Source organism: Centruroides sculpturatus, unplaced genomic scaffold (assembly GCF_000671375.1).
Source record: "Centruroides sculpturatus isolate CEXI.00-Female unplaced genomic scaffold, Cexi_2.0 scaffold653, whole genome shotgun sequence".
NCBI classification, from domain to species: Eukaryota; Metazoa; Arthropoda; class Arachnida; order Scorpiones; family Buthidae; genus Centruroides; species Centruroides sculpturatus.
This window is the reverse complement of record NW_019384874.1, coordinates 436,435-450,798: the sequence shown is the minus strand read 5'-3', so window position 1 is coordinate 450,798 and position 14,364 is coordinate 436,435. Positions and strand designations below refer to the sequence as shown.

The window sequence follows — 14,364 nt, the reverse complement described above, 5'->3', positions numbered from 1 at the left end:
GTCTACTGTACTTCAACACATTAATAAATTGTCAAAAACCACCAAAGTTTCTCATTACAAACCTTCAGTATTTATACTTAAGACATTACCTTTTACATTTATGGTGAGTATGTAATTTTATTCTCACTTAAATAATAAATTAAAATGTGTAGTTTTACTTACATTTAACTGTAAATTATATTAATACTATAGGGGAAAGAAAAACGAATTAAAATTGTTAAACTGTCGTTTTCTTCAATATTGGCACAAGAACAATGTGCCCATTTATCACAACGGCTACATTTATTATTATTTTCCGAATAAATAAATATAAAAGTTTGAACTTACTCGTACAGTATTTACTTTACCAGACGATACTGTCACTTCGCGCATGCTCAGTTTCGCTATTTTGTAAGCAGCCGATAATAAAGTTTTGACGATAATATAATATTTTGTAAGCAGACGATATTTCTTTTCATGGAAAGAAATTTTTTATTTCGATTGTTATCGCACATTTTATTTCTTGTTAAGATAGTATTTAAATTAAAAAAATGTTTTCACAAATAAAATAAAACGTAAAAACATAAATAATAAAGTAATACAGTATATACTATATAAATTTATTACAGTTAGATATGATTTAAAAGTGGAATATTTCATTTTCTATAAGAAGATCATTTTTAAAATTATTACAGAGGTTGCGGCCGACGTTTTCAACGCGAAAACATGTACAGTACGTCGGAAGTTCAGTGCCGCCTTCCTGTGAGTCTAGAAGTTTGACAATGGCGTTTCGAACGTCAATAGAATCATGCTCGGCGATATGGGCGGCACTTTTTATGGGGCAGTAAAATTTCACAATAAATAATAATAACTTGTAAAATTTTCAAACATCCTAATCTATACTTGCATCGCGCCTACGATAGTGCTATCGTCCGGACAGTCCGGGAAGCGGCTCGCTGGATGAACTAGTAACTTTTTATCCGAGGAGTTCTTGCAACCTTTTGACTTTTTCGCTTTGTTTTTTTTTCTTGCGTGTACGATCCATTCCCGTTCANTTATTTCGATTGTTATCGCACATTTTATTTCTTGTTAAGATAGTATTTAAATTAAAAAAATGTTTTCACAAATAAAATAAAACGTAAAAACATAAATAATAAAGTAATACAGTATATACTATATAAATTTATTACAGTTAGATATGATTTAAAAGTGGAATATTTCATTTTCTATAAGAAGATCATTTTTAAAATTATTACAGAGGTTGCGGCCGACGTTTTCAACGCGAAAACATGTACAGTACGTCGGAAGTTCAGTGCCGCCTTCCTGTGAGTCTAGAAGTTTGACAATGGCGTTTCGAACGTCAATAGAATCATGCTCGGCGATATGGGCGGCACTTTTTATGGGGCAGTAAAATTTCACAATAAATAATAATAACTTGTAAAATTTTCAAACATCCTAATCTATACTTGCATCGCGCCTACGATAGTGCTATCGTCCGGACAGTCCGGGAAGCGGCTCGCTGGATGAACTAGTAACTTTTTATCCGAGGAGTTCTTGCAACCTTTTGACTTTTTCGCTTTGTTTTTTTTTCTTGCGTGTACGATCCATTCCCGTTCATATACACCGCTAATATCCACTAGAACTATTTTAGACAGGTCGCTGCACTACCACCGAATTTTTCAATGCTTGTTCTGTGACAAAACTGAATTTTGGTCTTTTAAATTGAAATACCTAAATAAGGGAAGCCGAAATTTTTCTCCGCCCCGGGCGGCTGACACCCACGGTACGCCACTGGGCATATAGTACAGTACAGTCAAGGCCACTTGATCGCTTCGCTAGTAAGGCCGTCCGCCAACTATCTCTCTCTATGAGACCGAGCGTATAGACGCTAGTTAATATTTTCTCCGCTTGTGGCGCTGACGATCGGTGACATCCATCGTCAGCGATTCAGGTGGAGAGTATAGAGGAGTTTGGAGACGTCGCTGCATTTAAATATTTTTCTCATTAAAGCAGGTTGAAAACTTTTGACAATCAAGAAATGAGCTGCTGCAAACGATGTTCCCTAGTTTGTGAAAAAAGCGAAATAATAATAACAGTATTTTTCACTTTATTTTCATAAGACGTTTTTAGGAAGAAATAATAACTGAGTATTATTGGCATGGAAAATACAAACTTTTTCACATTAATACTATTTAATCATCTCTTTTCGATTCTTAAAGATACCAGTAGTTAATCGTTAATGTAAATTTTTTTTTACTCGAAAAGTATGCAAAATTAGTAAAACTAGGTTACCTACAGTATGCACTGTCTACTATAAAAATTTTCACATTTTCGGACCATATATGATAATTATTAAAATGTTGTGTATTAAATCTGTTATAAAATTATTACTTTTGTTAATCAAGACTGTAAGAATAAATACCGATATAACCTTTCGAAAAAATTTCCTTTTTTTTTTGCAAAAATAAGCAAAGTTTTTAGTTAGTAAAAAAATTTCGAAAAATATGCACGGAAATATGTGATATTGAAGTTACCTTCAATATCACCATATTTCCGAACTTATTATAATTAATATTGGAGAAGTACACAGAAATGTGAACAAAAGCAACATATATTGTTTTAAAGTTGAAATTAAAAGTATAACTATGGTAAAAGTAACATTGCTTCAGTTTACATCTCTAATATAAATAAAATTCTTTATAGAAAAAGCAAAAGCTTATTACATAAGAAAAATTAATTTATTGAATAAAGTGTACACTGTTTTTGACTGAATTTTACAGTTTGTAAAATTCAGTCAAAGACCAGAAATGTACTTAGCTTCCTCCTCATCAGAAATTTACAATATGAATTAGACAACATTAGACTTTTAATATTTTTCTAGAAATGGGCTTATGATGCAGTCTGAGAACTTTTTCCACAGTTTGACCACACAATGAATGTATTTATATCTATATACCAAGCTGCTGTTGAAGAGAAATCCCGTCAACCGTATATAACTCACGAATAAGTATAACTAAATACAACTATAACTATATGTAATTATCACAATTTCATAAAATAGCTATACTCGCACACATAAGTACAAAACGACCAATTTACTCAACAGACGATTCTCACCGATAACTAGCGCCAAAATCTTTCGCAGCGGCAAAAAATGGAAACAGTGTGAATACGGCAATTTTCCTTACGGCGGACGGCCTTACTAGCGAAGCGATCAAGTGGCCTTGGTACAGTACAGTACTGTACAGTACATCATACTTTTCCTTTAACAATAGAGTCGTGCTGGTCATCTATTAAAAATGTAAAATAATTCCTTTTATGTGATAATAAAGTGTTTCAATTTTGGCAACAAATTGTATAAACTACGTGGGAAGTATGTTGTCGTAAATATTGCGTTTATAGAAAAATTATTGGAATGCAAAATTGTAGACCTATAAATTCCGACTGTCGTCTACTGTGTGTTTTTCTGTCCTTCCTTAATCTCAAGAAAGGAGTTAGATAGATAAAAGTCGAAACCAAATATGATACACTTAGGAGCATTCCAATGAAAATCGAAAGTCACGTTAGTTTAATTCAAAATTTTATTTCTAAATGGAGTTAGATAACCGGCACTACTCTATTGTTAAAGGAGAAGTATAATGTAGAGAGGCATGAAAATTGACAACTACTAAAAGAATTGAGAACATTGTGACGAAAAGTTGCAGCCGGCATTGTTAAGATGTGACAACAAATAATCGCTGGTTAGAATTAGTTTAGTTTATTTGGTTAGGGCAGGGGTCGGCAACCTGCGGCTCGCGAGCCACATGCAGCTCTTTAGTTCCATACGCAAATATTATTTATTTTATAAAAAAAAAAAAAAAAAACATTTAAAAATCGTTCTGAATCGATTAACGAGGTTTCGGCACCGATTCTATCTCTCAGCCACTTGTACTCGCTTTTCATCGCACCCCTCCCCCGTGACACGCGTCATCACTGTTGTCAGTCTGTCGGAAGCTCTCGAATGACGCCGTCGTCGGATGTTTCTATGAGGTTTAATTCGCTTTCGACTCAAGACAATTCTGAATAAATAGATTAGTTTTTTTTTATCAAAAAACTTTATTTATGCGAGTACTATTTATTGTTGGCAAGAAAAAATTTTGTGGCTCTTTAAAAACTTTGAAATTTTGTAAATTGTAATTTTTGGCTCTTCCGACTCAAAAGGTTGCCGACCCCTGGGTTAGGGCAACGTGACACGCGAGCGGTGTGCCGAGGGAGATGCATCCCCGGAAGACTTTTATGGAAAGCTGGATTGTAGGTGTTACTAACGTGAAGAAAACCCGAAAAAATCCACGTGGCCGGGCTGGCCACGTGAAGTTAGTAACTATTGGCCATGCCCAAACCCACTACACACGAACTACCAGAGTTCAGTGATTCTATTAACTCGGTTATTGGACGACACTTATTGGACTTCATATTAGAACTACTGTTCAGAAATGAAAAAAACACGAGTTGTTAGATGTGGAAAATACATACTTGTAGACTTACTATAGACTTTTCACAAAGTAACACTTTCGATTTCACGCAAGCGCTATGTACTGTACAAACATTGGTGTCCCGAAGTGCGATCCGTGATTGTACCTCGGGACAAATATCTGTAAGTAATTATTTGACATTTTCTCATAAATGAAATAGCATAGGATCACGTGTTGCGCCATATATAGTGATGTTATCAATTAATAATAGAAATATTCAATAGTCGTAGCTAAAGATCAATTTGAACTGAAATTATAAAGGTTTAAAAAAAGTGTTCCAAAGTACAAAGATCGCCCTTATATATTGTTGGGAATAATTGGTCCATTAATAACATATAATGACCAGAACACGACTGTATACTGCATCAAAACTGTCGCAAGTGGGTACTAAACATGTCCATTCCCGTCTCTGTGATTTATTTTTTCAGCGACAGTCGCGTCGCAGCGAAAATAGGACCGATTGCAATTTTTTAATAGCTGCGATTGTTTAGTCGTAAGTGTGTGCAATTGTATTAAATCAAATAATATAATATAATGTAATATAATAGAAAGGTAGAAGTACGAAATAATCTTAATGCTTGTTTTTATATTTTGCCCGAGACATGTCGGCCTCATCTGCTAGCTATTTAATAAGCCAGTATAGATAATTGTTAATTTCTTGTTACTAAATGGCATATAAATAATTTCTAAGCACGAAATAAAATATAAAATAACAAAACTTACAAAAGGTATACCTTTAATACATCAGTAACACTAGTTACAAAATATCTTAAGTAACTGAACATTGCTTTATAAAGAACGGTGAAAGTGACTTTTTATTTCACTTTTGCAGATGTTGATGGATTCTCGAGATCGTCTTCGGATTCAAAGCTTAAATTTTGACGTTTTTCTTTCGATTTCGCAAAGTTATTATACATTCGTTTGAAATTTTTCAGCTTAAATTTCATTTCTAAGGTTTTGAGCTTGCGTCGGAGTTCATAACCTAAATCCCTCGGCATAGTTGAGAATAATTTGTAATGTGATAATAGTACTGAACAATGTTTCTTTTTCTCCTCTTCTGTATCATCCGAATTTTGTGCTTGTAAACACTTGGATTTCAGTTCTTCATAATTTTTTATGAATTCGTCGTAATCGAACCAGCCTTTTTCGGGTATTGGGGTTGAACATCGAATAGGAGATGATTTTTTTTCTGACTGAAGCATAGAAACGTCAACTGAAAAGCAAATACTCCACTTTAATTGTCTGAGAATTGTTTCATATTATTATTTATATTGTTATTATTAATTTCGTTATAAATGTCTAGCTATTGTTATATTTTATTCTACTTTTCTTTTAAAATAAAACTTGAAGTATAAATAAAATACAATCGTTTGTGTTAGTTTTTTTTTTAACAGAGGGAAAGAATGGCAATCGATCGATTAAAATAAAATCTGGTAACAGATGGCGCACACTAAATTTTAATTTTTTGCTGGGAATGTTATACAACTCGTTGCTAGATTTTTGTTCCTTCCGAAAAAGTAAGTTTCTGGAATTTACGAGTTATTGAAACGAGACCATCGGTGTTATCAATGTCGATTTTAACGATGGCTAACGAAATTACTGTATATTTTAAGTTCATCGTTAACTGTGTACAGTACATAGGCTTTAGACATGGGCATATGTCAGGACAATTATCTTTTCTTCTTCCACTCGTACGCACATGAGCTTACATATAAAAAATATGTAGGCCTATATATGTGTACAACATAGATTATACTGTACTTAAAAGCATTTAAGCTGAAGTCGTATAGAAACTATTACACATTCGTCTCGCTAATCCTAATTCCGTTTAATTGAATTCCAACTCTGTGTATATTCTAATGTCTCAATCAAAAATGTGGTTCCAACATTTTGTATGACCGAAAATCATACATTAATTATATAAAGGTATACACCTAAATATAAAAAATACATCGTTTGCACTCTGGAACCAGTGCCGTAACTAGGCAGGTGCAACATGTGCACCCGCACAGGGATCACTTGGAAGGGGAGCTCAAAATGCGTGTATTTGTTTTATTATTTTCCCAACCCTAATTAATTCAGGAGCCTAATCGCAAATTCTTGCACAGGGCACAGGAATGGCTAGTTACGGCACTGTCTGGAACGTTCGAAGTACGAAGTACTGTACTCCTGCATTTGTCATTAGTTTTTTCTATTTCTTTTTGCTTTATATATAACTTCTAATCTAAACTGAAATTGTAAAATAGATGATTTTTCCACACAGCATTGCAATATCTCCCCAGTATTGCTATGTAGCAAAATTAAAAGATATTCAGTATGATAAGAAAAAATAAGACAGAGATAGGAAGTAAATCACAACCGGAAAAATCATTGTCCTTAATTGCAGTAAATGTCGATAAACTGATTGATAGAAAATGTCACTAGTACACTATAACTAAAGAAATTATTAACAAAGAGAAAACGTCGCACAAAGACATATAACAGACAGAATTATAAAATTAAATTCTGCTTATTGAAGGTATTTAATAGAAGCGTTGCGCAATATCAATATTAATAAATAATTTTCTCGCATTTTATGCTGTCAGAGTTTTTTTTATCAATGTCCCAGCTATTCCCCATTCAAAAGGTTGGCAAGTATGTATTGTTCCTTACACAATAAAAAAACACAAAGAAAACGACAACGAATAAGAATTAAATCGATCATCAGCAAATTGTTATAACTAGATTTAAGTTAACGGAAGATCGATCGAGCCAAGTAAAGTACACGTGGTGATCGATCATTCGATCACTGGCATACGAACAAGTTTTGTACAGAATAAATTATTATTTGATACTTTTACTTACAACTTTCATCGTCGTCACTTGATAACATCGAGTCTGCTGTAAGGAATGTGGTATCAATTTCTTCAGTCATCATTTCGGCCATTTTTCGATCTTTAGTTTTTTCCTCTCTCTTCTATTGTTATTTTGACCAGAAATGGTAGTGCTTCCTCTATTTAAAGCAATTGGTTAGTACAGACGTCACTGGTAAAGATGCGTCAAAATATGACACATTGCTTATCTTAGATTACAGAACGCTGGTTTTGGGGGCTACAGTTTGAATTGCATCGTTCTCCTGTTTGATGACCTTTTAGAAAGGTCAGAAGTCACTAGAAAGAAGAGTTGAAGTCTAAATATCATGATTGATGTTGCGAAGTGACGAATATTTATCATTTAGTCACACATTTAAGCAAAGATTCATCCGATTTTTCATAGCGAAGTGACTTATCTAAGTGACTAACGTGAACTTTTAAAAGTGAGATTCGAATAGCGATTGCTCTCTTTGTCTTATCAAAAATGCATTTATTAAAATTGCATTTAAAAAAAAATTTAGCAACGAGTTCCGTAACTTTTCTGGCAACAGTTAAAACTGCGTGTGGCGCCGTCTGTTACGATATTTTGCTTTAAACTTTTTATATTATTAATTATTATAAAATGACAAAAAGCTTAATTTCGAGGGTAGCGACGAGTTTTATTATTTTTGTTCTTTTTAATTTTCCAATGCTAATAACGAGTAAAATCTTCGTCAAGTCCGATTCCACTCGAGATACACACACGACTCTATCTTTCCAAGCCCTTCGAACTTTAACTACCAAAATTTAACAGCATCGATCCCTCTAATATATACAAATCTCTCTGCAAAATTGCAGAAATTGTCGACAAAAGACACGAGAGTTATTAAGCTTCAAAACGGCATCAAATATACAGAAAAAAACCCCATTGTTTGGCATTTCTCGAATATTCGAGGTGCTCCGAGTCTAAAAATGTAAAAATCTTGGAGGGTTATTTTTTGATCGTTCGCCATACTTTTTCTGTTACATTCACTGAATTGATAAAACTGCTTGTATTGTAGAGTACACTACAGTACACTTCGTTTAGTAAACAATAGAAGAAATCCATACGTTTACACTACTTTATATAAGAGCAAATGGTCAAATTACACTTTATTAAGTTAAAAATATGTTAATATGATATTAAAAGCATGATGTTTACCATAGCAGATGTAATTTTGTATTTTATGTCATTATCACACTGGAAATGAAACTCCCTTCCTTCAATTTAAATATAACAAACGGAATTAATCGGTTGTGTATAAAATTAAATCGTTAATACGGCATTTCTTCTCTTTTCTGCCTATAAAACTTCTAATTTTGGCAATTTGATGTCATTAAAGCCCTTTCGAGTTAATTCTTTTTAAACTTTTGTACGAACGGAAAAATCGGCTCTTCGTCCAAATGCCTCCTTGATAGACAGATCCGGTGTTTAGAGGACTCAGAAGGACCCCGTGCTCGATTAATGCTTGACCTGTGACGTCCAGAAAGGACTTGAAATGAATTGACATTATTTTACAGGAATGGTAGAAGCTGTTCGGATTAGCGCGACCATACTGTATATCTGGGTCAGGGTTGCCTCAAGTCTTTCAACTAAGTAATAAAGTGATCCCATAATAATACCAAATTTTGTGATAAAAGTACAAAATATGTTAAATCTGTTACTCTGCAAAATAGTGTAGTTTCAGTCAAAGAAAACACTCCTCTATCGTAGCTGTAGAATCTGTTACTTATTGTTAGATAAAACGAAACAATAACTAAGCAGAATTCCTTTTTATTGAGTTAAAAACTTCCAATATCGTAAGAAGAAATTTTTCAAAAAACACATTAAACATTCTCTTCTAATAAAGTCAATTCCAAGCGAGGTACCAGATTTAAAACGGTTAATTGCACCTTTTATTTTTTCCAGTGTAAAGTCTGTAAAACATTCTGTTTCTATTGGAAACACTACACACATCCATAAACAATTGTTCATCGTTAAAACGTAAAAAATGATCTTTAGAAAAGTTAGCAGCATCAAAATTGAACCATATTTTTCCAAGGGAATTCTTAAACTCTCCATCTTAAACAACTTCCATACATTTTTTCTCATGATATAACACTCATACAATACATTTCCTATATGCCTTTTACAAGGTACAGTACAGCACATCGTAAATTAAACCAAGGAACTTTGCTGCTTTAACTGTATAGGTCTGTACAGTACATTCCACTTGATCTAATGTAACAATAAATAAAGATTTAAGTTTATCTCACTATATTACACGTTTACAAAAAAAATTTTCTATTGGAAATTATAGGCGATACCAAGGAGATCATTAACACCTCAGTATCTACTTGTAAAATCAATGCGAAACGTGACAGAGATAGTTTAACTGTAGAGCTTAACAATTAAGCCACCACAAGGTCATCAGGTAACTCGTAGCCCCTACGGCTACGAGTTACCTGATGACTATATGCTAGGAAAATAAAATTTATTAGGTAATATTCTATGATCGGGGGAGGAGGAGGAACCCCCAATCGGTAGACCCCCCTTTGTAATAAAAAAATGTCTAATGAACCACACCCCTACGGGCGACCCTTTACGAGATATTTGCCTCTCCCTACATCCTTAAAAATATATACAGTAACATCAAGTAGTCCACAGTTGAATGAGCTACTCGAAGCCGGCATAGTCGCGTGGGCTAAACTACGAATAAGTAGGAAAAAAAGCCAATAAAACTTACGACAGCGATAAAAAAGATGTCAGATCCACTTGCGGCTTCCTATTACACTTCTCACAAGACTTCACTAGCATCATTCGTATCTTCGATTTTACCAACAGCCATTTTATTATAAACGGATCGGTCCAAATGTCTAACGAAAGTAAGAATAACGAAGACGTCATTCTCGTTTAATTAACTCGTTCGATATTACGAACGTACTATATCCCTAATGACTAATGGAATTTGTTCTAAAATTTTAAAATAAATAAATGAATAAACATTTTTCTAATTAAAAATCACTTTAAAATATTTGTTAATTATTAAAATTAGTTTTTAAACAGGTATAAAAGGTTGCAAAAGTCAACAAGTGACACGAGCATATACCCTTTTAATAAAATTCATTTTTTAAATAGATCATGAAGCCTATTTGCTATAAATCCTACGTTTTAAAGTGACATTACGGTGTGGAAAGAAGTAAATTGTAAATACAATACAACACAAAAGATTGTTCGTAACATATGTCATTTCATACAGAATTAAAGAATGGAAGGAGAAATTAGACAGCCAAATTTAGTGTAAAAACACATGGCGATTTAATGACAAATTACTTAATTATCCCGAGATCACAACTTTGTCGTACACAAAGGGAATAATTTGAACAATTTTCTATATATTTTTTAGGTCTTTTATACAAATCAAAACGTTCTTTCAAGCGTCGGAAGCAATTTTTTTCTTGAATGTAAGTGGTGCAAACGAAAAAATTATCGTTTTGTAAGAAAAATTCGAATGCGCTGTAGTAGAAACGCACGTTCCACTAGCGAAAATCTGTTGATGTATCGCTGCACACTGTACTGTACTTTGAAACTGGAGATGAGTAAATGTGGAAAACGTAATTCTAGTGGAGTTAGCATCTGTTTGCTGTGTGGTAAAATAGTTTACATTTGTTTTAAATAATGGATAAGGTAGTCATCATCAAAAAGTGTACGTGAAATTCTTATCTATATACATTAATTTATCTAAAAAGATGTACAATTAATGACAATGCATAACATGTACAGGGACTGATGAGGGAGAAGAAGGTCCGAAATGCATTTCCCAGATAATTTAACCGATAAATATTGATTTCCTATTCGGGCGATATTTCCTATTCTGTGTTTAATAAGTCTGATACACAACAGATGTTGATGGCCGTTAATAAAACTAGGAAATTATCTCCTTTAAACATTAAATTTTAATGATTATAGTTGAAAAAATGAATATTTTGTTAATTATAGTTTTTAACAAAAGATAATTGAAAATTTTGAGAAAAAACTTTTATAGAAGTTTTCATCCTGCTTTAAATCATGAAAGCTTTCGTAATTTAACGGTGAAAACAGAATATTGAGAGAACTTTCTGCTAGCAAACGGAGATGAAAAGATATTTTAAAAGCGATAATAAAATGCAAATGGTCAAGCTCTATGAACGGGTCAAGGACGGATTTGGTCTTTGTGTAGGAGGAAAGTTGTAATTTTACTAATTTACACAATTATTTAATGTATAAATACCTGAAATTTATTACAGTGCCCGTATTAATCACTTAATTAAATTTTCATTACAATAGTCGATTAAAATGAGTTTTTGTAGAAAATTTTAGCAGATATTTTATATCTACGATTATTTTATGTACAGAATTTAACATATTTTAAAGATAATGATTTTATTATCTTCTGTGTAAATTACTATTGAAAGATTGAAACAAACGTGCAAAGATTTTCGTAAATATCTTGTGAATTATGTTTCTAAATTCCTACTGATAAAACTAATTGATAAGTTTAAATGTGTATTTGTCCCGTGGACATTAACAAGCACATTTATTTACCTTCTCTCTTCCCCTTTCTTTTTTGTGCCATTTACCAAATGAACTAACAGTAAAAGCTTCGTTGAATTTCCCATTTCAGTTTTCTCCGGACAGTAATTAACCATAAATGCTCCGATTTTATCTATTGTATTTCGAAGCATGTCTGAGACAAAGACATTTAGAATTATTGAACGAGGAGAAAATCATTTTAAACAAGTTAACTCGCTTGATTAACAGTATATAATTTCATATAAAACATGTTTACATCGTCTTTACTCGCAGTCTATCTTCTGTTAGGCGTAAAATTGCGACAGCTTCGGTAAATTAATTTATTCGATCTTCTAAAGTACAGAGTACAGTCGAACTTAGTCTTATATTTCGAAAATTGTTTTACCGTTGCAGAATATCTGTTTTCTTGGAATTCTTGTTTCTTTTGTCCTAATTTCTGGTAAGCTAAATAAACAGAACAATGGATAAAAAAAAAGCAGTAGGAGTCGTCCGAAACTTCCACAGCTTCATGTCACATGCTGAGTTCATCTGCTAGTGATTATCTCTAATCGTTTAGTGTATGGTACAATACAGTAATCAGCGCCCTTTAATTGTCAGGTATTTCTAATAATTTTTAGATGGTTACAAAATCATGACACAAGAGAGTATAAACGTCAAAATTAGCGCGATATTTTTGCAATTTACACATTTCTCTCATCCGACATCGGTTTCTTTTAAACATATCTTTCATATTTGTAATAAATATGCACAGTAGTTAAGGGAGTAAATTTGTTTGTTTCGCCACTACCTGTAGTAAGTTTATAATATTGCAGCCATCATTTATTTAAATGAAAACGAAAGCTTATTGTTAGAGTAACCGCCGTTCCAATGTTTTAGATTCTGTTGTGAAAATCGAAATTTATAAAGATTGTGGTGTTAACGAATTCCTTTCTATAATCAGGGATGCACAACCTGCGGCCCGGGAGCCACATACGGTCCTCTTTCAATGTTTATGCGGCCCGCAGAAGGTACAGGCCAAATCCCTTCTTTCAAGTGTGTCTATGGATTACTCGCTCCGTTGCAATATGGGTCCTGTTACTTTAATGCAATGAAACAAACCCTTTCTATGTTAAGTCTATGAAGAACCTTTTCCACTTGATTGGACGATAAAATTATTACTTACACACCTTTTAAGCTCAGATTGGCGCTTTCTGGCTTGAAAGACTTGGCTTTATCCAATAAAAGTAACCGAGAATCTGACTCCTGGGGAAAATTGCCGCTAAAACCACGCCCCCTTCGACTATACCAATCAAAATGTAGAATGTAAAAAAATGCTAAAAAATCGCTAATTTCACTTATTTTTATGTTATTTGAAGCTATTTAGACGAATAAGCAAGTTTTTCGAAGCATACAATTAAAAATTTCCCGCCAAAATAGAAACTTCCTGATAATACCGGAAATGACGTTCTAACATCACTTATTCTATTTAATTCTTCTAAAATTCTTTATAATACTGTGTATTAGACTTAAAATATTTGATATCTAAACCAGAAAGTATGTTAGATAGAAATAGAGGAACTTCAGCCGCTCCCATTTCTCACGTCAGGGAAAGTCATAAAACAGTTGGGTGCTAATGACTTTGTGAAAGGGAAAAAGTTCTATACTTAGAAACTTCGAACTTGTTTGTGAGAGGAAAAACAACAGATGAAAAGAAAATCTATTCAAGCCATAAACTTCCCGTGATTGCTGTTAAAGTAATTAGACTCCTTGGTTGTACTGTACTGTACTTAACGAATTCTATCTTTTTACGGTGTACTTTGGAACTGGAGATGAGTAAATGTGGAAAATTTAATTCTAGTGGAGTTAGCATGTTTGTTCTATGGCAGTGTTTCTCAACGGGGGCGATATCGCCCCCATGTGGACGTTTTTCCATGTTGAGGGGGCGAAAACAATTTTCTGGGCGATATAGTAAAACATTATATTAAGAACAATTAGATATTTTATTCGTTATATCGTACAATAATTAAACAAACAACATTATACTAGTCACTAGTCTATTCAATGCAGTGCGAATTTGGCGTTAGTCTTGGTCCTCGGAATTTTGAAGTGAAGGGGGCGATAATAGGTAACGGTTTTATTGAAGGGGGCGACGATTCGTTAGAGGTTGAGAAACACTGTTCTATGAGGTTGCAGATCTTCCTCCGCCCATCTGTTCATAACAATAGTTTCAATTTTATTTTTCGTTACATCCACTCACGTTGTTTTGGATGAATTAATAATCAATCAACTATTATGTTTTGTCAGTTTTTATGTTCCATTTAAAGTATACTGTACAATCTGTTTGCTACTTAAAATTAAATTAAGATTTTTACAGCTGAAAAGATGATTATAATACTGTATATATATTTTAATTAAATATCCTTTTTGGTATATTCACTTTACTAACACAAATTTGATGTTTTTGTAAGCCACT

The 14,364-nt window shown here is 33.1% G+C and overlaps 1 long non-coding RNA gene across 1 annotated transcript; it reads right to left on the bottom strand.

Annotated features, from left to right (window-relative positions):
* Positions 1–1,918: 1,918 nt before the first annotated feature.
* On the bottom strand, positions 1,919–3,198 carry LOC111630933. Its single transcript, XR_002757607.1, has 2 exons — positions 3,097–3,198; positions 1,919–2,041 (listed from the first exon to the last, which is right to left on the bottom strand). It is a non-coding gene; the product is annotated as an uncharacterized LOC111630933 (long non-coding RNA).
* Between the last annotated feature and the right edge of the window lie 11,166 nt (positions 3,199–14,364).